The sequence below is a fragment of the Oryctolagus cuniculus genome, chromosome 3, assembly GCF_051225735.1.
Source record: "Oryctolagus cuniculus isolate XC-2025 breed Fujian yellow rabbit chromosome 3, ASM5122573v1, whole genome shotgun sequence".
NCBI lineage: Eukaryota > Metazoa > Chordata > Mammalia > Lagomorpha > Leporidae > Oryctolagus > Oryctolagus cuniculus.
This window is the reverse complement of record NC_142869.1, coordinates 174126151-174150621: the sequence shown is the minus strand read 5'-3', so window position 1 is coordinate 174150621 and position 24471 is coordinate 174126151. Positions and strand designations below refer to the sequence as shown.

Sequence of the window (24471 nt, the reverse complement as noted above, 5' to 3'; positions counted from 1 at the left end):
GCCCAAGGACTTGGGCCATCTTCTACTGCTGTCCCAGGCCATAGCAGAGAGCTGGATCGGAAGTAAAGCAGCTGGGACTGTAAACCCGTGCATATGGGATGCCGGCACAGCAGGCGGTGGCTTTACCCGCCATGCCACAGCGCCGGCCCTGTATTAAGTGCATTTTCAACTCGTGCTGTTTATCAGGACATAACTATCATCAGCAAAGAAACATCTGTATAAGCCTATCCTATGTCTAATAATTCTAAGATAATAATTCTAGTAGTCCTAAGATATGAGGTGCATATGAGACATGTTCTTGAATGTTCATTAAAGCATAGTCCGCAAAGTTTGCAAATTAAAAAACCTATTAACATTAGAATAAATAAACAATTTGTAGTATAGTCACACCACAAGCACACTAACATGACTAGCTATATGCAACGTGCTGTATGAATTCGACAAACATTATTTTCCGAAGTTCTCCGTGCATTTCAGAGGGACGCCATGTGTCATGGGGTGCATTGTGTCCTGGAGCGAGGTGCTGATGCTGTAACCGTGCCCTTACCCCATTGCGTACCTGTGCACGTGACCTTATTTGTAATCGTGTAGTCAAATGAGGCCCTAGTCCCACAATACCGGTGTCCCTGCTGTAAGGCTGTGTGAAGATCCAGGTATGAGGAGCATGCCGTGGTCGGGGGCAGGGGTTGAGTGATGTGTCTACAAGCCAAGGACCGTGAGAGAAAGATGCGGAAGAGTCCTGCCCCGGATCCCTCAGAGAAAGCAGGGCCCAGCTGACAGCTCGATTTCAGGTTTCTGCCCTCCAGAGCCGTGAGAAAAGCAAGTTCTGTGTGTGGGTTTTTTTTTTTTTTTTTTTTTTTTTGACAGGCAGAGTGGACAGTGAGAGAGAGAGACAGAGAGAAAGGTCTTCCTTTGCTGTTGGTTCACCCTCCAATGGCTGCTGCGGCCGGCGCACCGCGCTGATCCGAGGCCAGGAGCCAGGTGCTTCTCCTGGTCTCCCATGGGGTGCAGGGCCCAAGCACCTGGGCCATCCTCCACTGCACTCCCTGGCCACAGCAGAGAGCTGGCCTGGAAGAGGGGCAACCGGGACAGAATCCGGCGCCCCAACCGGGACTAGAACCCGGTGTGCCGGCGCCACAAGGTGGAGGATTAGCCTAGTGAGCCGCGGCGCCGGCCAAGTTCTGTTGTTTTAAGCTCCCCAGCCTGTGGTTCTTCGTCATGGCAGCCCTGCAAAACCCAGCTACCATTGGGCCCAGTAACTTGATGTGTCAGGATTTATCCCAACTGTCTGCTTCTCCTTGCTCCACTTCTCGTCCATTTTTCATTTCTTGCATTCTTTTGGATTAACTTGGACTTTTTTTCTCATTTCTTAGATTTTGTCTGCTAGCATATGCTCTCCATTCCCGTAACTCATTTTACTCGGTAAAAACATGGCTGGCCGGCGCCGCGGCTCACTAGGCTAATCCTCCGCCTAGCGGCGCCGGCACACCAGGTTCTAGTCCCGGTCGGGGCGCTGGATTCTGTCCCGGTTGCCCCTCTTCCAGGCCAGCTCTCTGCTGTGGCCCGGGAGTGCAGTGGAGGATGGCCCAAGTGCTTCGACCCTGCACCCCATGGGAGACCAGGAAAAGCACCTGGCTCCTGCCATCGGATCAGCGCGGTGCGCCGGCCGCAGCGCGCCGACCGCGGCGGCCATTGGAGGGTGAACCAACGGCAAAGGAAGACCTTTCTCTTTGTCTCTCTCTCTCACTGTCCACTCTGCCTGTCAAAAAAAAAAAAAAAAAAAAAAAACAAAAACAAAACAAAAAAAAAACAAAACATGGCTTTTAGAACGCTACACTGGGGGAAGGGGGGTGCTGTGGCATAGTGGGTAAAGCCGCCGCCTGCACTGCCGGCATCCCATCGGGGCACCAGTTCGAGTCCCAGCTGCTCCACAGCCCCTGCACCCACACGGGAGACCCGGAGGAAGCTCTTGACTGATGCGGCCATTTGGGGAGGGAACCAGCAGATGGAAAACCTCTCCCTCTCTCTCTCTGCCTCTGGCTTTTAAGTCAATATATGAATCTTGAAAAAAACAAAGCAACACTGGGAGTGGGCATTTAAGATGCCTGTGTCCCACACTGGAGACCCTGGGTTTGATTCTCAGCCCTGGTTTCTGACTCCAGCATCCTGCCAGTAAAGACTCTAGGAACCTATCAGTGGTTATGAGCCAAATAATTGGGTTCCTGGGGCCGGCGCTGTGGCCCTGGCTTGAAGTGCCGGCATTCCATATGGGCGCCGGTTCTAGTACTGGCTGCTCCTCTTCCCATCCAGCTCTCTGCTGTGGCCTGGGAAAGCAGCAGAAGATGGCCCAAGGACTTGAGCACCTGCACCCACGTGGGAGACCCGGAAGAAGCTCCTGGCTTTGGATTGGTGCAACTCTGACTTTTGCGGCCAATTGGAGAGTGAACCAGCGGATGGAAGACCTCTCTGTCTCTCTGCCTCTCCTTCTCTCTCTGTGTAACTCTGACTTTCAAAATAAATAAATAAATCTTAAGAAAAAGAAAAACAGAATGATGGCTTTAAAAAATAATAATAATTGGGTTCCTGCCACTCGTGCAAGAGTTTCCGGCTGCCAGCTTTGGTCCTGCCAGCCCCTGCTATTGCAAGCATTTGAGGGGTGAACCAACAGAAGGGGGTTCTGGCTGTCTCTGTGTCTCTCTGCCTCTCAAATAAATAAAAAATAATTAAATATTTTTTTAGTTTGAAAGTGCTACATTGGAAATTTCTTTTTTTTAAGACACTTTTTATTTATTTGAAAGGCAGAGTTATAGAGAGAGGAGAGACAGAGAGAGGGGGAGATCTTCATCCACTGGTTCACTCCCAAAATGGTTGCAATGGCTAAGGCTGGGCCAGGTCGAAGCCAGGGGCCAGGAGCTTCTTCTGAGTCTCCCACACGGGCGCAGGGGCCCAGGGACATGGGTCACTTCCACTGCTTTCCCAGGTCATTAGCAGGGAGCTGGATTGGATGTGGAGCAGCTGGGGCTGGAACCGGCACCCATATGGGATGCCGGTATTGCAGACAGTTGCTTAAGCCATTACGCCAGAACGCTGGCCCCTACACTAGAAATTTCTGTGGGCAATTTACAAAGTTTAAAGGTACTTAATATCTTTGTTCTTCCCCCAGATTACATTTAATACTTTACCTTTGATCATTTTATTCCTTATGCTATTGTTGATCAGTATTTAAGTTTTATCTCAGAAGACCTGTATTTAGATGTTACTAGTATGTATACTTATGTGTGCCCATCTTTTTGTTCAACATTCCTTCTTGTAGCCCAGTCTGCCCATAAAGGATCATTTTGCTTTTCTCTAGCATATATATTTTCCATTCTTCTTTTTAAGTGAAGGTATGTTGGTGGTAAACGCTCACTTTTGTCTGTTCTGGAAGAATACTTTAGTTGGGAGTGGAATTCTAAGGTGGCTTTGATTTTTATTAGTGACATTTAGAATGGGTCACACAGGATCTTCTGTCAAGAAGTTGGCCAACAGGAAAGGACCCCAGATTTCTTTCTGATCTCTTCTCATGGCCAAAAGGCTAGGGGGCACCCGGATTTGAACCGGGGACCTCTTGATCTGCAGTCAAATGCTCTGCCCCTGAGCTATGCCCCCACCTGCCTCAGTGAGGCCCAATACACTCCCTTTCCGAGTGCATCCAGAGCCAGCGTTTCTGCCTGTGACCTGCTTCTGGCTGGTCTCTGAGTCACCAGGCCTGCGGCACTGCCCACTCGCTCCTTGCCTTAGAGGAAGCAGCAGGTTTCCTTCTGTCTGTCCCTGAATGAGGGCAGTGCCCGGGGAGCACTCCCTGACTGCCGGCAGGGTCTATGTGACACCCATATTGTGGTTTCTGAGCCCCTGGGAACAGAGGCTCAGAACGCCCCGGGGCCTGCTCAAGCCGCAGCCCCTGGAAGGGAGAAGCCGTAGCCCGCAAACTGGATGGTGACTCTTCGGATAAAGCCACGCCTAGGACTCAGGCTGGTTCTCCCTGAAGTCAGCCCTCCTCCCCTGCATGACAGGAGCCTCTGAGGAAGGGACGCTGTGGGCCCACGGCCACCTCCTGTGCTCTGCCTGCAGGGACCGGCAGGGCTCTGTGGATCGGCCTCACCCTCTGCCAGCTGGCTTCCTGCCTGCTCCTGCCAGCGGGCTCTGCGGTCAGATCAGGAGAAAGATCCGCTCCTGCCCGCCCAACTCGGGCTCCCCTCGGTGTCACCTGCAGCGCCTGCCGCCGCAGTCGGTGCTCGCCGAGTCACCGCCTCCTCCCCAGAGACCTGGGCCCTCGCTCACAGATGCTCCTTGAGCTTCCAAGACGTTAACACCTTCAACCTCTTCTAGCTGCTCCCCGGGCCCAAGGAGGGCTGCTTCCATGGTATTCAGTCTTCCCGCTCAATCCTCTCCCTCCTGTTGTCCCCCAAGAAGGTACGGTCAAGTCTTAATCCCCATCACCTCAGACTGTGACTTTGTTTGGACACCTAGGGTCATTGCAGATGTAATTAGGTAGGAAGAGGTCCTACTAGATAGAGCATGGTGAGCCACTAACCCAATACGACTGGTGTCCTTATAAGAAGAGGGGAGAGGGGCCAGTGCTGTGACGCAGTGTGCTAATCCTCCACCTGCAGTGCTGGCATCCCATATGGGAGCTGGTTTGTGTCCCAGCTGCTCCCTTCTGGTCTAGCTCTGCTGTGGCCTGGGAAAGCAGCAGAAGATGGCCCAAGTGCTTGGGCCCCCTGCACCTGCGTGGGAGACCTGGAGGAAGCTCCTGGCTCCTGGCTCCTGGCTTTGGGTCAGCTCAGCTCCGGCCGTTGTAGCCATTTGGGGGAGTGAACCAGCAGATGGACGCTCTTCCTCTCTCTGTCTCTTCCTCTCTCTCTGTAACTCTGCCTCTCAAATAAATAATAAAATTTTTTTAAAAAAAGAAGGGGGGAGACACACAGGAAGGAGACAGCCACAACATGATCAAGGCAGAGATGGGAATGATGGGTCTACAAGCCAAGGATTGGCAAGGTAGGTGTCTCCCCGCCGCCTTCAGGGAGAGCGCAATGAGCACTTTGGTTTCAGTGCACTCGTGCTGCTGCAAGCAGCCTCTCCTACCTCCCCCCATCGTGTGTACTTTGTTAAGGCAGCCCTAGGAAATCAGTAACCTAGTTAATTATTATTTATACTGAATCCTCAGCTGGTGTAGGTTTTGGCTCTGAGCTGGATCCTGGATGATACCGAAATTGCCAGGAGTGAGGAACCTGGAGACAGATCCTCGAAGGGGATTTGGGGGTTGAATTCCACCCTGAATGACAGCGGGTGGCCACAGAGGCTGCTGTGTACCAGGTTCTAGTCCTGGAACTAGAGTATGACCGCTAATCAGGTAAAACTTGATTTTGCGGATTCAGGAAAAGTCCCACAAAGGGGGCACCCGGATTTGAACCGGGGACCTCTTGATCTGCAGTCAAATGCTCTACCCCTGAGCTATGCCCCCTCCTGTGAAGTGAAGCATGTAATTAGTATTTATCTTCACACTCACAGCGCCTATGGTGTCGGTGCTGACTCAGCAGTTACTGCTCCTGCCAACAGTAAATGGACCTCTTTATGCCACAAGGATCCTTTGCGAACACAGCACCATCACTTCTTAACACCCACTTGGAAGGTCACTGAAGGTCCCTCTGGGGACAACAAAATCTGTACATGGCTTAGTGTTGCGTTCAAGCTCAAAGACACAGCCAAACCGATTCCCAAAACTCACGTGTGAGTCTCCAATGAGAGCATCTCGCTGAACTCTGTCCCAGTCAGGATCCGGTCACTGACTGCTGGGTGGGTGGTTGGCCAGTGGCTAAGAGGCCCACGTCCATATCCAAGTTCTTGGTTCAATACCCACCCCCAGCTCCTAGTCCCAGCTTCCTGGTGATGTGTACTCCGGAAGGCAGCCATGACGACCCGAGTAAAACCACCGCATTCCTGCCACACACGGGAGGCCTGGATTATGCTGCAGACACCTGGCTTTGGTCTCAGCCCAGCCCCAGCCATTGCAGGCTTTTGAGGAATGAAGCAGAGGTTGGGAGCTTGCTCTGTTTGTCTTTGTCTCTCAAATTTGCACAGCGGTCCAATCAGGAGACAGAAAGCCCGTGGTAGTTTGAACAGGACAAATGTAATATAAAGAAGTATTAACTGTAGCAGGAAACTGGAGTAGTGCGGAGGGTTTACTAGTGAGAGGTGAAGAGTACCCTAGAGAACTGAGGGGGAGCAGGTGTAGGGAGCAGCCGCCGTCCGAGGACTGAGCTGACCCCCGAGGAAGGAAGCCGTCTGGAAGAAATCGCTTCCCCTGCGCCCGGCTGAGAGGCAAAGGTCCTTGGACAGGGTACGGACAGGGTGGGGAAGCCGCGCACGGGGAGGCGATGCATCTGCAGGCTCACCGGAAGCTACGCTCTGAAGTTCTCGGGCTCCGGCCACGAGCACGTGCTGCCCTCAGAACTCGCTGTGAAGCTGCCCAAGAGGGCGCCGGGGACGCCATTCACAAGGAGGGGGCATGGGCATGTGTGTCCGAGCAAGATGCCCTCAGCCAGTGCCTGGCTGCTGGGTGCCGCTGGGGACTGCTGGCTCAGGAACTGCGAAGTGGCGCCCCCTGCAGGAGCCTACCAGAAGAGCACCTGGCAGTGGGCATACGAACCCTTTCCCTCCCCAGTGTCCCTCTCGTACCCTCTGCTGACAAAGCAGGCCATCAAGCCACCCGCAAGCTGAGGACAGACAGCGAGAGTCCCACTCCTTTACTGCAAGGCGGGCAGTGAGGGCTGCCTTTGGGGCTAAGAGGTAAATTATCAATAACTAGCACGGGAGACGTCTGACCTGTCCTTGGCCAGGGATCCCAGCCAGCAGGTAGGCTCAGCTCTAAGTCTAGTTTCCTCAGGACCCAAACTGAACCCACAGGGAGCACCAGAGACCCCTCCTCTGCAGGGCAAAGCCGGGCCCGGTCAGGCACCTTTCCCGCGGCAGAGCCCCTGCTCTGTGTTCCTGGCCTTCTGTGCACCTGCCCACCCCACCAGGATAGCCACCAGGCCACCCAAAGGTCTTCCTTTGTCTCTCAAAACTTTTTTTTATAAATGTTTATTTTATTTATTTGAAAGACAGAGTTACCGAGAGAGGTCTTCTATCCTCTGGTTTACTCCCTGGATGGCCGCAATGGCTGGAGCTGGGCTGCCCTGAAGCCAGGAACCAGGAGCCAGGAGCCTCCTCCGAGTCTCCCAAGTGGGTGCAGGGCCCAAGGACTTGGGCCATCTTCTACTGATTTCCCAGGACATAGCAGAGAGCTGGATCGGAAGAGGAGCTGCTGGGACTAGAACTGGCGTCCATATGGGATGCGGGAGCTTCAAGTCAGGGATTTAACCTGCTGCGCCACAGCGCTGGCCCCATCAAAACTATTTTATATTTTATAAAAATCATACAGAATATGTTTAGAATCACAAACATACCTAACACCAAGCATTGGTACCTGATACCAAGTTAAACCGCTTCTTTATTTTATTTTATTTTATTTTATTTTATTTTATTTTTTGACAGGCAGAGTGGATAGTGAGAGAGAGAGACAGAGAGAAAGGTCTTCCTTTTGCCGTTGGTTCACCCTCCAATGGCCGCCACGGCTGGCGCGCTGATCCGAAGGCAGGAGCCAGGTGCTTCTCCTGGTCTCCCATGGGGTGCAGGGCCCAAGCACTTGGGCCATCCTCCACTGCCTTCCCGGGCCACAACAGAGAGCTGGCCTGGAAGAGAGGCAACCGGTAAAGAATCCGGCGCCCCGACCGGGACTAGAACCCAGTGTGCCGGCACCGCTAGGTGGAGGATTAGCCTAGTGAGCCTCGGCACCGGCCTAACTTCATCATTTTAAAGAAAACATCACCGACAGCCAAGTCGTTTCCCCCAAAACATGCCCGTTCCTCCCCTCCCTACAAACAACTGCTCGCAAGAATTTAGGCTGTGTCCCTCCACTCTGGTTTTTTTTTTTAACCTTTTATTTTCAGATAATTGTAAATTCATGTGTAGTTGTAAGAATTAGAGAATGGAGAGATTCTATGTTTCTTTCAGCCAGCTTCCACCAATGGTACAATTGTGAATATCACCACTGGAAACTGACATTTAGGTGGGATACCAATCTCACTCAGATATCGCCACTTATACAGCTCTGTGTGTGTGTGTGTGTGTGTGTGTGTGTCTTTAGTCCTATGCACATTTCTGACATGTGTAGACTGGAGTGGCCACCTCCACAGTCAATATTCAAACAATTCTCAGGGGCCCCTCAGGCCATGCTTTCATAGCCACAAGCACCCTCCCTCCTCACCCCTCTCTGTGATGCTGTCACTTCGAGATTGCTGTATCCATGGATACAGTATGGAACATTTTGAGGTTGATTTTTTGCACTCAGCATGATGCTTTTCAGATCTGTCCAGTTGTTGTGTGCATTCAAGGTGTGTAGAGACGTGCCACACTTTACTTAAACTCATTCACCTGTTTTTTTGGTTTTGCTTTGCTTGTTTATTTGAGAGAGAGAGATATCTTCCACCCACTGGTTCACTCCCCATATGGCCGCAATGGCCAGGGCTGGGCCAGGTCAAAGCCAGGAGCCAGGAGCTTCCTCCAGGTCTCCCACTTGGGTGCAGGGGCCCAAGCACTTGGGTCGTCCTCTGCTGCTTTCCCAGACCCATTAGCATGGAGCTGGATTGGAATCGGAGCAGCTAGACTCGAACTGGTGCCCTTAGGAGATGCCGGTGTCACAGGCAGCGGCTTTACCTGCTAAGCCAGCGCTGTGCTCCCCCCACCCCGCCTTCACATGTGGAAGGATGTTTGGGTGCAGGGCCATTATGAAGAAAGCTTCATGGATACAAACGGGTTTTTGTAACAAAAACAAACTTTCATTTATCTGGGCTGAATGCCCAAGTGTGCAATGGTCCAGTTCTACAGGAAACATATGCTTGGTTTGGTGAGAACCTGCCAAACCCCGATCTACACTAGCTGTAGCAGCAATATAGGCGTAATCCAATTTTCCTGCGTTTTCGTCAACATTTGTTTGAGCAGTGCTTATGCAGTAGTGGTAACTCGTGGTGTTTTTAATCTGCATTTCCCTAATGGCTAATCATGCTTACATTTTTTCTCATGCTCATTTGGCAACTGTATTCCTATGTTCTCAGTGAAATGTCGTTTGTGCTTGAAGTGTCTTTTTTGTCTCTGTTGATGTCTTTTGCCCATTTTTAATTGGATTTTTTTTTTTGAGCTTTGACAACTCTTCATACATTCTGGACGCAGTCCTATTTGTAAACTTTAACATCCATGTATGAACATCTATAAACATATTCAGTATATTCTGTGGATATTTTAAAGACCCAAAGTTCACCTTTTTTTTTTTTTTTCAGCAAAAAACGTTTTGTTTCTATTTGGTCCAAGGTTTGGGAGAGGGTTCTAGGGCTGGAAGGAGAGCTCAGGCAGAACCGCACACCAGGAGACAGAGCACCCCCAAGGCCGCTGGGCTTCGGCCGCCGGTAGTCGTGCTTGAGGGTGAGCCTCTCCAAGACACACGCGCCCAGCTCAGCCTGGGGGCCGCTCAGGCGGCGACGCTGGTCAGGTGGTCGCCCATCTTCTTCAGGAGCTTCACCTCCTCTTCCAGGAAATCACGGAGCTGAGGGTCCGTGTGGGCGGAGCCCAAGGCATGAAGATGCAGGAGGGCCTGGTTCAGGGTCTTGTCCAGGGCCCAGGCGGCTCCCACGGCGTCTGCGGTTCTGCCCCACTCATCCTGAGACGGCTTCTGCACACTCTGCCTCCGCGCTGGTTTTGCATCTTCAAGAAGTGGCCCACGCCCTCCAGAGCCGCATCGCTGAGATGGAAACAGAAGCCCAGAGAGAGGGGAGAGGTAGGTGGAGGAGGCCCGCAGATGCAAAGTGGCCAGGCGCTTGACGCCAGCCTGCACCTCAGTGGAATAATTCTGACGAATCTGGGAGGTCGGTGAGGGGATGACCACAGAACCGCCGGGCTGGTCCCAGAAGCAGGAGGTGCCCGAGAAGGGTCCCGGAGCTCCTGACTGGAGAGGCAGTCGGAAGGCGGTCGCAGCCTGTAAGAGTCCCCGGGCCTGTTCTGTTCAAACACTGTTGAGGCAAGACACAGGTCCGCGGGTCTCCCGACGCGTTGCTTCCACACCATTTTTTTTTTCCTTTAAGATTTGTTTATTTATTTGAAAGGCAGAGTTAGAGAGAGCCAGAGGCAGAAAGAGAGAGAGAGAAAATCTTCCATCCGCTGGTTCGCTCCCCAGATGGCTGCAACGGTCAGAGCTGCCCCGATCCAAAGCCAGGAGCCAGGAGCTTCTTCCGGATCTCCCAGGCAGGTGCAGGGGCCCAAGGACTTGGGCCATCTTCTACTGCTTTCCCAGGCCACAGCAGAGAGCTGGATTGGAAGTGGAACAGCCAGGACTCAAACCGGCGCCCATATGGGATGCCGGCACCGCAGGCGGCGGCTTCGCCCACACAGCGCCGACGCCACCTTTTTGAGAGGTATCTGCTTGCTCTTCATCTGTCAATGGACCTTGAATTAGTAAGAAAGCAACTTCACGTTTGACTCTCGCTGTCCTCTTTACACTTTCTCAGTGAAAGTATTTTCTCTTGTTCCGTGTAATAAAAAATATTTTGAAATCAATCTGAATTTCTCTTGTGTAGCGGTGGGAGAGTTGGGACACGCCCCTTCCTCTTCCTTTCCCCCGCCACAGTTAGTGAGGGGGAAGGAAAGGAGGGGAGAGAGGAGACGAAGGTTCTTATCCAGCGGCCCTGTAGTAAGCTAGACTGCTTTCTCTGGGCCAGGCAGGATGTAACATTGCTCCTTGGGCATGCCCGTGGATTCTTCAGTGGTCTCCACAGGGAACATTTGACCACACAAACATTTCTACCAGAGCCCCAGGCTTCCCAGGTCTGCATCACACAGACCCTCTCTGCTGGGCCCCGGGAGCGGCCTCCGGGCAGGATTTACTACAGCTCCAGGTGGTTCTCGCTGCTCTGTGTGCCTTCGACCCGACTTGACTCCGGTTGTTCAGACCCATTTCCAAGAGCAGCGTCGCTGTCCTCCACCTGCGCGGCTGGCTACCCCTGCTCAGCTCTGGCCCCTCCTGACCGTGCTGGGCATGCCCTTCCCTCACTGCACACACTGACCCCAGACTACATGCGCCAAATGCTGAACTGAGACTTCTTGAAACTGTTTCCCAAGGCTTGGGGTAAGGAGAAAACATCGCTAACGCTTTCCCCCTGGAAAAGAGAAAAAGTATTCCTCACTCATGCTTCCTGACCTCCATCAAACTGACCCCTGTGAAGCCTGCTGGTGGGGTATGACTGTGGAATGTCCACACAGGGCTCTCTCTCATACTTCCTCTAGTATCTGATACCTGTTTCCATTTGGAACCTCAGCTGAAATTTCTGCACTGCGGTGTAGCGGGCAAACCCACCGCCTGCAGTGTTGGCATCCCATATGGGCACCGGTTCAAGTTCCAGCTGCTCCACTTCTGATCCAGCTCTCTGCTGTGGCCTGGGAAAGTAGAAGAAGATGGCCCAAGTCCTTGGACCCCTGCACCCATGTGGGAGATCTGGAAGAAGCTCCTGGCTCCTGGCTTCAGATCGGCACAGCAGCAGCCATTGTGGACACTTGGGGAGTAAACCAGCAGATGGAAGACTCTCTCTGCCTCTCCTCTCTCTGTGTAACTCTGAGTTTCAAATAAATAAATAAATCTTTAACAAAAATTATCATCTGAATGTCTGCTGTTAATAAAATATCTTTCTCAGCTGATAGACTGATATGTTTTCATTTCTGCTGGGTCACCAGAAAGCTGTGAGGTCTGTTTTGCACCGTAGTAGCTTCTCTCGGTCCAGGCTCTCTGAAATACTCACCACCCCTCAGACATGCAGCACTTGCCTTCTTATACTTGTTTGACTGGTTGGAGTTTTATTGTGTCTTTTATTGTAAGCTGCTTCAGATCAAATGTTATTAACACAAGCTTACTAAAAACAAATAAAACCAGGATGGTAATTAGCCACAAGGTAGACATGGAAAAAGCCTAGGACATACTTCTTCTACCCTAGGATTGTGGCTTATGAGGTGAAAATAAAAGTCATGAAAAATATCACAAGGGACACACTCGGTCTTTGCCATTGGTTGGAAAATTTAGTTTCATGAGGCTGGGTCTACCAGATAACCAGGAGCTATATTTCCCTTCAAATAAAAGTGTAACAATTGAGGGGGCACCTGGATTTGAACCAGGGACCTCTTGATCTGCAGTCAAATGCTCTACCCCTGAGCTATACCCCCAGCTGCTTAGGTTTATTTAATAAAGGCTTTCATACTCAGAGTCATTCCCACACTGTGTTCTGGCCATCCTGTCTCCTGGGGCACTATCCGAGTGACACCGTTGTGCACTTAACTTCACACCTGTCAGACCCTGCTCCCAGGTCTTCCCACCTACCCCCACCTGAGCACCCCTCAGCCCGGAGCACTTCTCACCATACTCCGTATTGTTATTGAGTGCAAGAGAATCTCTACGAGTTCTCCTTCCTATCTAAAATGGTTTTTTCTTTCCACTTATCACTCTGTGCTTTGATTTCTGTTCTCAGGGACCAGAGACAGCAATAAATGCTCCAATATTTTAATTCTATAATTGCATTTCTGTTTAGAGCACTAATTTGTTGTACTAAACTATTAAGTAATGTATTCTATTATTTTGTTTAGACTATTCTGAAAACAGATTGGCCTATGGTTTTCTTTTTGACATAAACTCTTCTAATTTATTTTTTATATCAGGATTACACAAGCTCCCAGAATGATCTGGGGCTGTTTTCATAATCTTCTATGCTCTGGGACATTGTGAATGGCTCAGGAATGATCCGTCCTCCCTAAGGATTAGGGAAAACTTGCCTATAAGCCTTCTGTATGTGGTGCCCTTGTGAGGAGTCGGAGCTGCACTGATTGGAAGCCAAGAGCCAGGAGTTGGGTCTCCCACATGGGTGCAGGGGGCCCAAGCACTTGGGCCATCTTCCACTGCTTTCCCAGGCCATAGCAGAGAGCTGGATCAGAAGAGGAGCAGCTGGGACTCGAACCAGCACCCATATGGTTTGCCGGCACTGCAGATCAGGGCTTTAACCCGCTGCACTACAGTGCCGGCCCCTCATTGAGATTCTTGACCTGTGGATTTCTAGTTTTCACCAAACTTGAAATTTTGGAATGAATTTCTTCAAAATTTTTTTCTGTACCCTTCTTTCTGTTCTCTTCTTTTGGGACTCCAAATACATTTATAGTCGTGTGCTGCATATCAATGTTTTGGTCAACCTTGGCTCTCATATATGATGGTGGTCCCATGTGGGAATAGAGCTGAAATAGAGCTTGGTATAATCAAAATGTCATAGTGTCATCAATGCATTTCTTGTCTGGTAATTCTGATGTGACTAAACCTACTGTACTGCCCAGTACATAAAAGTATAATACATACAATTATGTATAGTATTTAATACGTGATAAACAACTATGTTACTAGTTCATGTATTTACTACAGTTTTTATTGTTATTTGTCTTACTACTTATAAAAATGTTTGCTGCTGAACAGTATGATGTGTTAGGCTGGCAGGACCCCCAGACATCTCATGTTTATTCTGTCTCTTGATTGTATTAAGAGACCACTTCAAATGATAGGCTTGTGCCATTTAGATTTGTGTAAGAACGCTGTATGGTGCTTGCACAATGATTAACTTGCCTTACAATGTCTTGCTCAGGATGAAGTCTCATCATTCAGTGATGCATAATTGTATATGAAACCAATTGATCTTGACCTACAGCTCACTAAATTTGTATTTTTTTCTATATTCTTCCTCTAAGCACTTCATTTTGGTGGCTTGTATTACTGTCTTTCAGTTCAATAATCTTTTCTTCTGTAATGCCTAGTCCAGTTATTTTTCATTTCAGATACTGTACTTTTCATTGCGCTGTGGTGCAGTAGGTTAATCCTCTGTCTGTGGTGCCGGCATCCCATATGAGCGCCAGTTCTAGTCCCGGCTGCTCCATTTCCTAATCAGCTCTCTGGTATGGCCTGGGAAAGCAGCAGAAGATGGCCCAGGCTCTTGGGCCCCTGCACCCATGTGGGAGACCTGGAAGAAGCTCTTAGTTCCTGGTTTTGGATCGGCCCAGCTCCGGCCATTGTGGCCATCTGGGGAATGAATCAGCGGATGGAAGACCTCTCCCTCTGTCTCTACCTCTCACTGTCTGTAACTCTACCTCTCAAATAATAAGTAAATAAATAAATAAAATATTTTAAAAAGTTACATTTAGGTATTTAAATATTTCATTTTTCTTCTTATCATGTTCTTGCATCTTGCGTGCCTGAACATATCCCTAGAGCTGTTTTAAGGCCTTTGCTGCTAATTCCGTCAGCTCTACCTTTCATGTATTTGTTCTTCTGATTCTGATTCATGGTTTCTTTTCCTTTGAATGCCTGGTAATTTTTGTTCATATCCTGAAATTATGAATTTTTTGTTGTAAGTGTCAAATTTGGTGCTAGGCTTGGTTATATCCTTTAAAGAGTGCTGAATACTAGATTTTATTGTTTTCTCTTAAAGAGTATTGTTCTGGCATGCATGTAAGTAACTTGGCTATCAATCTAATCCATTTGAGGCTTGCTTTTATAGTCTATTAACCTGAATCCAGAGTAGCTTTTATTTTGCAACTAATAATTTAGCTTCACTACTGTGCAAGACCCTTGTGACAACTTTACTCAATGCTTTATGTATTATCTCTTTTTAATTGGAACCAAACTCCAGTTCTGTGTGAATGCTAGGATTGTTCACCTTGCTGCCTAGTGGTGTTCTTTCTTCCTCCTGCATGTATGGATTTTCCTCTTGTCTGGACAGAATCTTAAGATACCTCCACTCTAAGATTCTCCTACACACACACACACACACACACCCTTCCTTTGAGTATGGGTTTAACTTGTTAAAATATCCTGATATAGTGGGAGCTCAGGCCAACTAGAACAGTCTAGTTTATAACCCCACACTGCTGAAAGCCCTAAGATACGTCAATCAGAAATGCCAATCATGATCTTAGGTAGCAAGGCAGACACTAGCCTATGTGTGCAAGAGGAGCTTAGAACATAGCTGGGGATTCCTGGGGTTGAGGGAGGGAGAAGTGTAGAAGCCCTGGAATCAGACCAGCAGGTTCGCCTTGAGAATCTTACCCAGGTCCCGTGACCTTGTCAGATGGGGCCCAACCCTCCCCCAGGGGTCTGTTAGGTATGCCAAGGGGTCTGTTAGGTCAGTAACACTGCTGATAAAGTCCTGGGAGGAATGTCCTGGATCCCACACCCAGCGGAGGGAGGCAGGGAGGAGAAAGGGCGGGCCCAAGCTCCAGTCTCCAGCACTGTGGGCGCGCGGTTCTCTCCTGCGTCCCCTTGTTAAATTTTGCCGGCATGCTTTCTGCTGCTGTCTCACAGCTGAAATTCTTTTCTTGCTGTAAGACCAGGATCTCTGATCCAGCTGTCTCCTGTCCCGATGAACCTCAAGGCCACATCACCAGTCCACGCCTATTGGGCTTTAAGGGAGGAGCCACAAACCAGGAAGAGAGGTGCCACGTGCTTGCTCCACTGACCTGTTCCTCCCTGGGAACATATTTCAGTAACTCGCGCTGTACTACGCCCCCTTTGTCTCTGTGAACTGTAATTTCTTACTCTGTTGGCAAAAAGATAAGCCCGTTGCCTCCAGCGACACTGTGGTGAGTGAGATGGGCTCATCGACTGTTAGGTCAGGTCCTTGTTGGAAGGAGAGAAGGGGCTGTAAAATGTTTGCTTCTCTCCAGAAGCCGCCTCAGCAAGACAGAGGGCCAGCCCCACCCTCTGAGTCTCTAGTTATATAAAAAGTTACCTATCCCACCCTTCGGATGGCTTTTTTTTTTTTTTTAATCACGAGTGGGCTAGACAGGATTACAGTTCTGGCCCTCTGAAGGGTCTTGTCCCGCCCTTTGATTGACTGCTAGCTGTTATTCTGCTCCCCGAATTGTGCCTAAAAGACTTGGTGTTAACAAGCGTGTGGGGGGTCTTCCTCTCTTGGAGCCTCCCTCCTGACGCTGGGACAGGAGATTTCTGCCTTAAATAAATCTCGCTTTCGGGTGGAAATTCTTCTCTGTGAGATAAGAACTGAGGTTGCCTTCATTGTCCTTGCTGTTTCCCTGTACAACATGTCAGGGAATGGATGCCAAATAGACAAATACAAAATCTAAGAAAATACAGATATGAACCCACAGGAACTGGTTAGTATTTATTTATTTTTCTTTTCTTTTTTCCTTTTTTTTTTTTTTTTTGTTTGACAGGCAGAGTTAGACAGTGAGAGAGAGACAGAGAGAAAGGTCTTCCTTTTTCCGTTGGTTCAACCCCAAGTGGCCACTATGGTCGGCGTGTTGGGGCTGGTGCGCTGCGCCAATCCGAAGCCAGGAGCCGGGTGCTTCCTCCTGGTCTCCCATGCGGGTGCAGGGCCCAAGCACTTGGGCCATCCTCCACTGCCTTCCCGGGCCACAGCAGAGAGCTGGCCTGGAAGAGGAGCAACCGGGACAGAATCCGGTGCCCCAATCGGGACTAGAACCTGGGTGCTGGCACCGCAGGCAGAGGATTAGCCTAGTGAGCCGTGGCGCTGGCCAAATATTTATTTATTTTTATTTATTTATTTTTATTTTTTTATTTTTGACAGGCAGATTGGACAGTGAGAGAGAGACAGAGAGAAAGGTCTTCCTTTTGCCGTTGGTTTACCCTCCAATGGCCGCCGCAGCTGGCGCGCTGCGGCCAGCAGATTGCACTGATCCGAAGCCAGGAGCCAGGTGCTTTTCCTGGTCTCCCATGGGGTGCAGGGCCCTGTGGGAACCCATGAGCCAGCCATGGGCCCACATGCTAAGGCTTGGCTTGTTGACCATTGGCATTAGTTACTGCTGTGTGGATGTTTATGGTTTCTGTTGAGCTGTGATATCGGGACTGTTCCATAACCCCAGGGTTGAGTCTACAACTATGGCCTTGGGGCTTCCCGTACTTTTCCCACTGACCAAGGCTGAGAAAACACCAGGTGGAAGCTTGTTGTTAGCACCCAAGTCGCCTGCTACGTGACCAGGAGCTTGATTGGATGAAGGCGCGTGATCACCTTTATGGTTGGACAAGGAGCGCATGGACTGTGCGTGATCAGGCACCGGACTGGAGCGCCGCCACATGGACTGTAGCATGGACTAAGCTTGCTTACATGCTTCTGCGATGTTATACTATATAAGCTGTTTGTGATATGGGACGGGAGCTTCCCCTTTCTTTCGGAGCTCCCATTGCTCAAGGGTTTCTCTTTCTTCCTGTTTAAATAAAGCCTACTGAAGGCCGATCAGCTGGGAGCAGTGTCGTTCCTTTGTGGGCAAGGGAGTGACAGGGCCCAAGCACCTGGGCCATCCTCCAATGCACTCCCAGGCCATAGCAGAGAGCTGGCCTGGAAGAGGGGCAACCAGGACAGAATCCGGTGCCCCGACCGGGACTAGAACCCGGTGTGCTGGTGCCGCAGGCGGAGGATTAGCCTAAATATTTATTTTTTAAAGATTTATTTATTGGGGCCGGCGCAGTGTTACAGCAGGTTAACGCCCTGGCCTGAAGTGCCGTCATCTCATATGGGCACTGGTTCGAGAACCAGCTGCTCCTCTTCCCATCCAGCTCTCTGCTATGGCCTGGGAAAGCAGTAGAGGATGGCCCAAGTCCTTGGGCCCCTGCACCTGCATGGGAGACCTGGAAGAAGCTCCTGGCCCCTGGCTTTGGATCAACCCAGCTCCAGCTATTGTGGCCATTTGTGGAGTGAACCAGTGGATGGAAAACCTTTGTTTCTGTCTCTTCTTCACTCTGTCTGTAACTCTACCTCTCAAATAAATAAATAAAATATTCTTAAAAAAAGAAAAGTGGTGCAGTTAAAAAAAAGACTTATTTATTTACTTGAAATGCAGAGAAAGAGAGAGAGAAGGAGAGACAGAGATCTTCCACCTGCTGCTTTGCTCCCTAAATGGCCACAACAGCTGAGGCTGAGCCAGGTGACAGGAGCCTGAAACTCCATCCAGGTCTCCCTAGTGGGTGCAAGGCCCAAGGACTTGGATCATCTTCTGCTGCTTTCCCAGGCACATTAGCAGGAAGCTGGACTGGAAGTGGAGCAGCTGTCCCAGACCTGAAGCAGCGCCCATGTGGGATGCCGTCACTGCACGCACGGAGGGTCAACCCTATGCCACGGTGCCAGCCCCAGGCATTGTTGAATAATAAACTCATATTGTTACATGTGAAACAGCAGTGGTGAATCAATACCCCAGTTCTTTCTCACATGGAAGAAGAGTTTCCACACGGAGAAGGCGGAGAGAAAGGCAAGATTTATTTAAGTCAGAGGCTTCCTGCGGAAGTGGCCAGGAGGGGGCGCTCCAAGAGACAGGAAACCGGAAGGGGCTGGTGGTGGTGGCGGCGGGGGGGGGGGGGGGGGCGCGGCAGAGGGGTTAAGCACAATTCTGGGAGGAAAAAAAAACCTGACAATCAATTACCAAGTGGGGACAAAGCCTATCAAAAGACCTGACTTGTGATCTTGTTTGCCCTGTCTGGCTTGTTTTCACTGTAAACTGGGAGTGCAGAGAGGCGAGCTGTTGCCTCAAGTGTAAGAGAGCTTACAAGCTAATAGCCTTTTTGGTTTGCTGACCCTCCCATACTCCCCAGGCAGCTCTGTCTTCACCACAGGCCTTCCTTTGCCCCCACAATCCACTGCATCTGTTCTCCTTGGTACCTGTGGAGCCAATAGACAACAGGTGTTCAAGCAACCTGCTTTGATACAAGAAAAGCAAGCAATGTCATTGATGTTACTTTTTAAAAAATTTTTATTTATTTACTTGAAAGTCAGGGTTACAGAGAGAGAGACAGACCTTTCATTTGCTGGTTCTGGTTCACTCCCCAGATGATCCCCAGGCCAAAGCCAGGAGCTTCATCCAGGTCTCTCCCATGATGACAAGGGCCCAATCACTTGGACCATCTTCTGTTGTTTTTCCAAGGCCATTGGCAGGGAGCTGGATCGAAAGTGGAACAGCTGGGACTTGAACCTGCGCCCATATGGGATGCTGGCATTGTTTTTACCCACTATGTTGCAAAAGATGCTGGCCCCTTGACGTTATTTTTAGTTCTCCCAAATCTAGTCAAGGATATATGGCTTCCTCTCTTTTCTCCAATTCTTAAATGAAAATACCCACAATAATTCCTAAGAAGGTTTTTTGGTATTAAACTAGTAGGTGTAAGTGCTTTAAAATGTTTACATTTTATATGTACTACATTATATAATACATTATATATGTAATACAGTGGAATACTACTCAGCCTTGAAAAGGAAGAACATTCAAGAGCTGTACTAAGTGAAGTAAGTCAGCCACCAAGGACATCCACTATATGGCTCAACTTCCATGAGGTGCCTGGACTCGCCGAACTCAGACAGAAAACAGAATGCGGGGGTAGTGTCCATTTTGGAAGAAGAAAAAGTTCTGAGAGTAGGCTGTGGCGATGGGGGCACAACAGTGTGAGTGCACTCACTACCCTGAGTTAGTCACCTAAAGTGGCAGCTGTGGGCTGGTGCTATGATGGTGCAGACTGAGCCGTCACCTGCAGCTCCGGCATCCCATATGGGTGCCTGTTCCTCCACTTCTGATACAGCTCCCTGCTATGAACCTAGGAAAGCAATGGAGAACAGCCCCTGCACCCATATGGGAGACATGGAGGAAGCCCCTGGCTCCTGGCTTCTGCCATTGCGCCCATCTAGGGAGTGAACCAGCAGATGGAAGATCTCTCTCTGTCTCTCCCTCCCTCTCTAACTCTGCCTTTCAGATGAATAACTGTAGCATATCATGAATACAAACACACTGTACATGAAGGAAGGTCTAACCAGAGAGTACCTTAAAGCTTGGCTGTAATACAAATTTTTACTCATCATTATACAAACACTGAACGCTGAGTTGAGAGACAATGAAGAAGAGTGTGTCTGTGTCTGTTGGATTAAGGGGAAGAACCAGACTTGTCCAAAACCAAAATTCTTTTCTTCTGTTTGTTTTTACTTATTTAATTGATTTTCAGCTGGCGTCAGGAGCCAGAGGCAGCAATCAAACTCAACACTCTGACATGGGGGCAGCCTCACAGACACTGCTCGCAAATGGAGCAAAACATCATGGTGACAAGAATATGAGCCACCAGGAGCTGGCAGGGGGCACCTGGATTTGAACCAGGGACCTCTTGATCTGCAGTCAAATGCTCTACCCCTGAGCTATACCCCCTGTGGCAACAGGTACATCTAATTAGTACCTTTTCATACCAACGCACCCTCTTCCCATCTGTGGCTATTTATGGGTGAAGGTAAAGTTACAGAGAGAGAGAGGGATCTTCCATCTGCTAGTTCACTCCCTAAATGGCCACAGAGGTCGGAGCTGGGCCAATCTGAAAACTTGAACTTCTTCCAGGTCTCCCACATGGGTGCCAGGGCCAAGTCCTTGGGCCATCTTCTGCTGTTTTCCCAGGCCATCAGGAGGGAGCTGGATCAGAAGTGGAACAACTGAGACACAAGCCGGCACCCACAGGTGCGGGCAGCAGCCTTCCTCTCTCTGCCATGCTGCTGGTCCTGGAAGTTGGGCATTCTAAACCCTCCTGTTTTTAACTATGTTTGCTCTTGTCATCATTCTCATTGTCTTTCCATTCTAATTTCCAGATGAGGTTTTTCTTAATCCTTTTATTAAAAAATGTATTTATCTATATATTTTAATTTGAGAGAGAGCAGTAGGGAGGGCCCATCCGCTGGTCTGCTCCACACTTTTGGTTCATTCCCAAATGCCTGCAATTGCCAGGGAGCTGGGCTGACGTGGGAGTCAGGAGTCAAGAATTCGGCCCAGGTGTTCCACGTGGGAAAACCATCGCCGCTGCCCCCAGGATCCGTCTCACCAGGAAGCTAGAACTGGGATCTAGAGCTGGAGCTCAAACCCACGCACTCTAATGTGGGATGCAGGCACCTTCATCGCTGTCTTAACCACTAGGCCAAGGTCCCTCCTCTTGAAGTTTAAATTTCTTTTGTCTTATTATAAATTTCCAGGTGCTCTTTCTTACTCTTTTTTAAATTAAAAAAAAAACCTGGTATATAAAAATTTTACATATTTATGGGTACCATGTAATGTTTTAATACATGTATCGGTTGTTATTCTTTGAAGTTGTTCTTTAGTGTTTTTTTTTTCTAAAGATCTATTTCCTTATTTGAAAGAGGGGGGTGCAAGAGAGAGAGAGAGAGAGAGAGAGAGAGAGAGGAGAGATCTTCCATCTACTGGTTCACTCCTCAAGTGGTCACAATGACTAAGGCTGGACCAGGCCGGAGCGAGGAGCTTCATCTGGGTCTTCCATGCAGTTGCAGGGACTCAAGGACTTGGGTCATCCTCTACTGCTTTCCCGGACCACAGCAGAGAGCTGGATGGGAAGAGGAGCAGCCAGATCTCGAACTGGCGCCCATATGGGATGCTGACGCTGCAGACCGGAGCTTTAACCTGCTGCCCCATAGTACCAGCCCCTAGACTTTTAAATACATAATAGCTGCAGAAGAAATTGGGGTCAGCCGCAGTGGCGTGGGGAAGTATTGCCCTGCAGTGACCTGGACAGGCATTGCCCTGAGCAACCGCGTTTTCTCGGAGTCTGGCTGTCGCTGCTGGCGTCTGTGCTGCCCTACAGGGGCCACTCACATCCCTGAAGGCACACGCGGAGGAAGACACCGCTGGGAGGAGAGGTGCTGGCTCTCCTGAGGATGGAGGATGCGGGCGGGGCTGGACTGGGATTCTCTGAGTGCGCAGTCACTTCGGGTCAGCGTGTCTGCTGGGGTGGGGGCTCTCTGGACAGAACCTGCGGATTCTACACAGCCCGGCGAGGGCCGCATTTCTGCATTGGGCTTTTCATGGACACATTGCCCCCTGTCCAGAAACAGAGGTGGAAGCAGCCAAGCCAAGCTCCTGGGAGCCTGGTCGCCACCAGTGCTGGAAGTGACAGGCGGAAGAGAGGAGACAGGACTCCAGGTGGCCCGGGGGCAGCCTCAGAGACACTGCTTGCAAATGGGGGCCTTAGTTGAGCCCCTGGGCACTGGTTTGTGGATGCCAGGCCTCCCATCTGCTGTGTCCTTCACTGTTACGGGTGAGGCCTGGGTGCTGGCTTCAGAAGGCAGTGGAAGGAAACAGAACAAAAGGCTGTGGTGATGACAAGAATCTGGGCCACCACGAGCCGGCAGGGGGCACCTGGATTTGAACCAGGGACCTCTTGATCTGCAGTCAAATGCTCTACCCCTGAGCTATACCCCCTGTGGCAACAGGTGCATCTAATTAGTACCTTTTCATACCAACACACCCTCTTCCCATCTGTGGCTATTTATGGGTGAAGGTAAAGTTACAGAGGGAGAGAGAGATCTTCCATCTGCTAGTTCACTCCCAAAATGGCCACAGAGGTTGGAGCTGGGCCAATCTGAAAACTTGAACTTCTTCCAGGTCTCCCACATGGGTGCCAGGGCCAAGTCCTTGGGCCATCTTCTGCTGTTTTCCCAGGCCATCAGGAGGGAGCTGGATCAGAAGTGGAACAACTGAGACACAAGCCGGCACCCACAGGTGCGGGCAGCAGCCTTCCTCTCTCTGCCATGCTGCTGGTCCTGGAATTGGGCATTCTAAATCCTCCTGTTTTTAACTATGTTTGCTCTTGTCATCATTCTCATTGTCTTTCCATTCTAATTTCCAGGTGAGGTTTTTCTTAATCCTTTTATTAAAAAAATGTATTTATCTATATATTTTAATTTGAGAGAGAGTAGTAGGGAGGGCCCATCCGCTGGTCTGCTCCACACTTTTGGTTCATTCCCCAATGCCTGCAATTGCCAGGGAGCTGGGCTGAAGTGGGAGTCAGGAGTCAAGAATTCGGCCCAGGTGTTCCACGTGGGAAAACCATCGCCGCTGCCCCCAGGATCCGTCTCACCAGGAAGCTAGAACTGGGATCTAGAGCTGGAGCTCAAACCCACGCACTCTAATGTGGGATGCAGGCACCTTCGTCGCTGTCTTAACCAGTAGGCCAAGGTCCCTCCTCTTGAAGTTTAAATTTCTTTTGTCTTATTATAAATTTCCAGGTGCTCTTTCTTACTCTTTTTTAAATTAAAAAAAAAAACCTGGTATATAAAAATTTTACATATTTATGGGTACCATGTAATGTTTTAATACATGTATCAGTTGTTATTCTTTGAAGTTGTTCTTTAGTGTTTTTTTTTTCTAAAGATCTATTTCCTTATTTGAAAGAGGGGGTGTGAAAGAGAGAGAGTGATAGAGAGAGAGAGAGAGAGACAGAGAGAGAGAGAGAGACAGAGAGAGAGAGAGAGAGAGAAAGAGAGAGAGAGAGAGGAGAGATCTTCCATCTACTGGTTCACTCCTCAAGTGGTCACAATGGCTAAGGCTGGACCAGGCCGGAGCCAGGAGCTTTATCTGGGTCTTCCATGCAGTTGCAGGGACTCAAGGGCTTGGGTCATCCTCTACTGCTTTCCCAGGCCACAGCTGAGAGCTGGATGGGAAGAGGAGCAGCCAGGTCTCGAACTGGCACCCATATGGGATGCTGACGCTGCAGACCGGAGCTTTAACCTGCTGCCCCATAGTACCAGCCCCTAGACTTTTAAATACATAATAGCTGCAGAAGAAATTGGGGTCAGCTGCAGTGACCTGGACAGGCATTGCCCTGAGCAACCGCATTTTCTCGGAGTCTGGCTGTCGCTGCTGGCATCTGTACTGCCCTACAGGGGCCACTTCACATCCCTGAAGGCACACGCGGAGGAAGACACCGCTGGGAGGAGAGGTGCTGGCTCTCCTGAGGATGGAGGATGCGGGCGGGGCTGGACTGGGATTCTCTGAGTGCGCAGTCACTTCAGGTCAGCGTGTCTGCTGGGGTGGGTGTCGCTCCCCCTCTTTGTGGAGGAGCGGCACTAAGCCCTGCCTAGGCTTCATATCCGAGTCACGGCACCATTATGTCGCTCCCCCTCTTCGTGGAGGAACGACACAGGACCCTGCGCTGTTCTTTTGTCTGCTTGGCCCTTCCCGGGTTTGCTGCTGGTTCTTCCTGGGTTGGCTGCCGTCCCTTCCACCTCCGTGGAAGGGCAGTTCCCCCTGCCACATTCCCCACTTCCGCAGGGGAGCGGCACACCGCCGGCCGGCTCTCTCGGGGGCTGCACAGGTGTTCCTTCAGATGTTCCCCTTAGATGTTCCTGGTGCATGCCGTCTCTCTCCTCCTTTATAGTCCTCCTCCACCAATCCCAACTCTGCTACCCACACGCCGAGTACGCTGCTCTCCTCCAATCAGGAGCAGGATCAGCTCCTGGAGGTCATCACTCAAGTTGGCAAGAGGCA

General features: G+C 50.1%; 5 non-coding genes across 5 annotated transcripts; all 5 read right to left on the bottom strand.

The window, feature by feature from the left end:
- Positions 1–3576: 3576 nt before the first annotated feature.
- TRNAC-GCA (transfer RNA cysteine (anticodon GCA)) lies at positions 3577–3648 on the bottom strand. The gene has a single exon. It is a non-coding gene; the product is annotated as a tRNA-Cys (tRNA).
- Positions 3649–5431: 1783 nt separating this feature from the next.
- TRNAC-GCA (transfer RNA cysteine (anticodon GCA)) lies at positions 5432–5503 on the bottom strand. Its single transcript has one exon. It is a non-coding gene; the product is annotated as a tRNA-Cys (tRNA).
- A 6764-nt stretch (positions 5504–12267) lies between these two features.
- On the bottom strand, positions 12268–12339 carry TRNAC-GCA (transfer RNA cysteine (anticodon GCA)). Its single transcript has one exon. It is a non-coding gene; the product is annotated as a tRNA-Cys (tRNA).
- Positions 12340–20286: 7947 nt separating this feature from the next.
- TRNAC-GCA (transfer RNA cysteine (anticodon GCA)) lies at positions 20287–20358 on the bottom strand. Its single transcript has one exon. It is a non-coding gene; the product is annotated as a tRNA-Cys (tRNA).
- A 1974-nt stretch (positions 20359–22332) lies between these two features.
- TRNAC-GCA (transfer RNA cysteine (anticodon GCA)) lies at positions 22333–22404 on the bottom strand. The gene has a single exon. It is a non-coding gene; the product is annotated as a tRNA-Cys (tRNA).
- Between the last annotated feature and the right edge of the window lie 2067 nt (positions 22405–24471).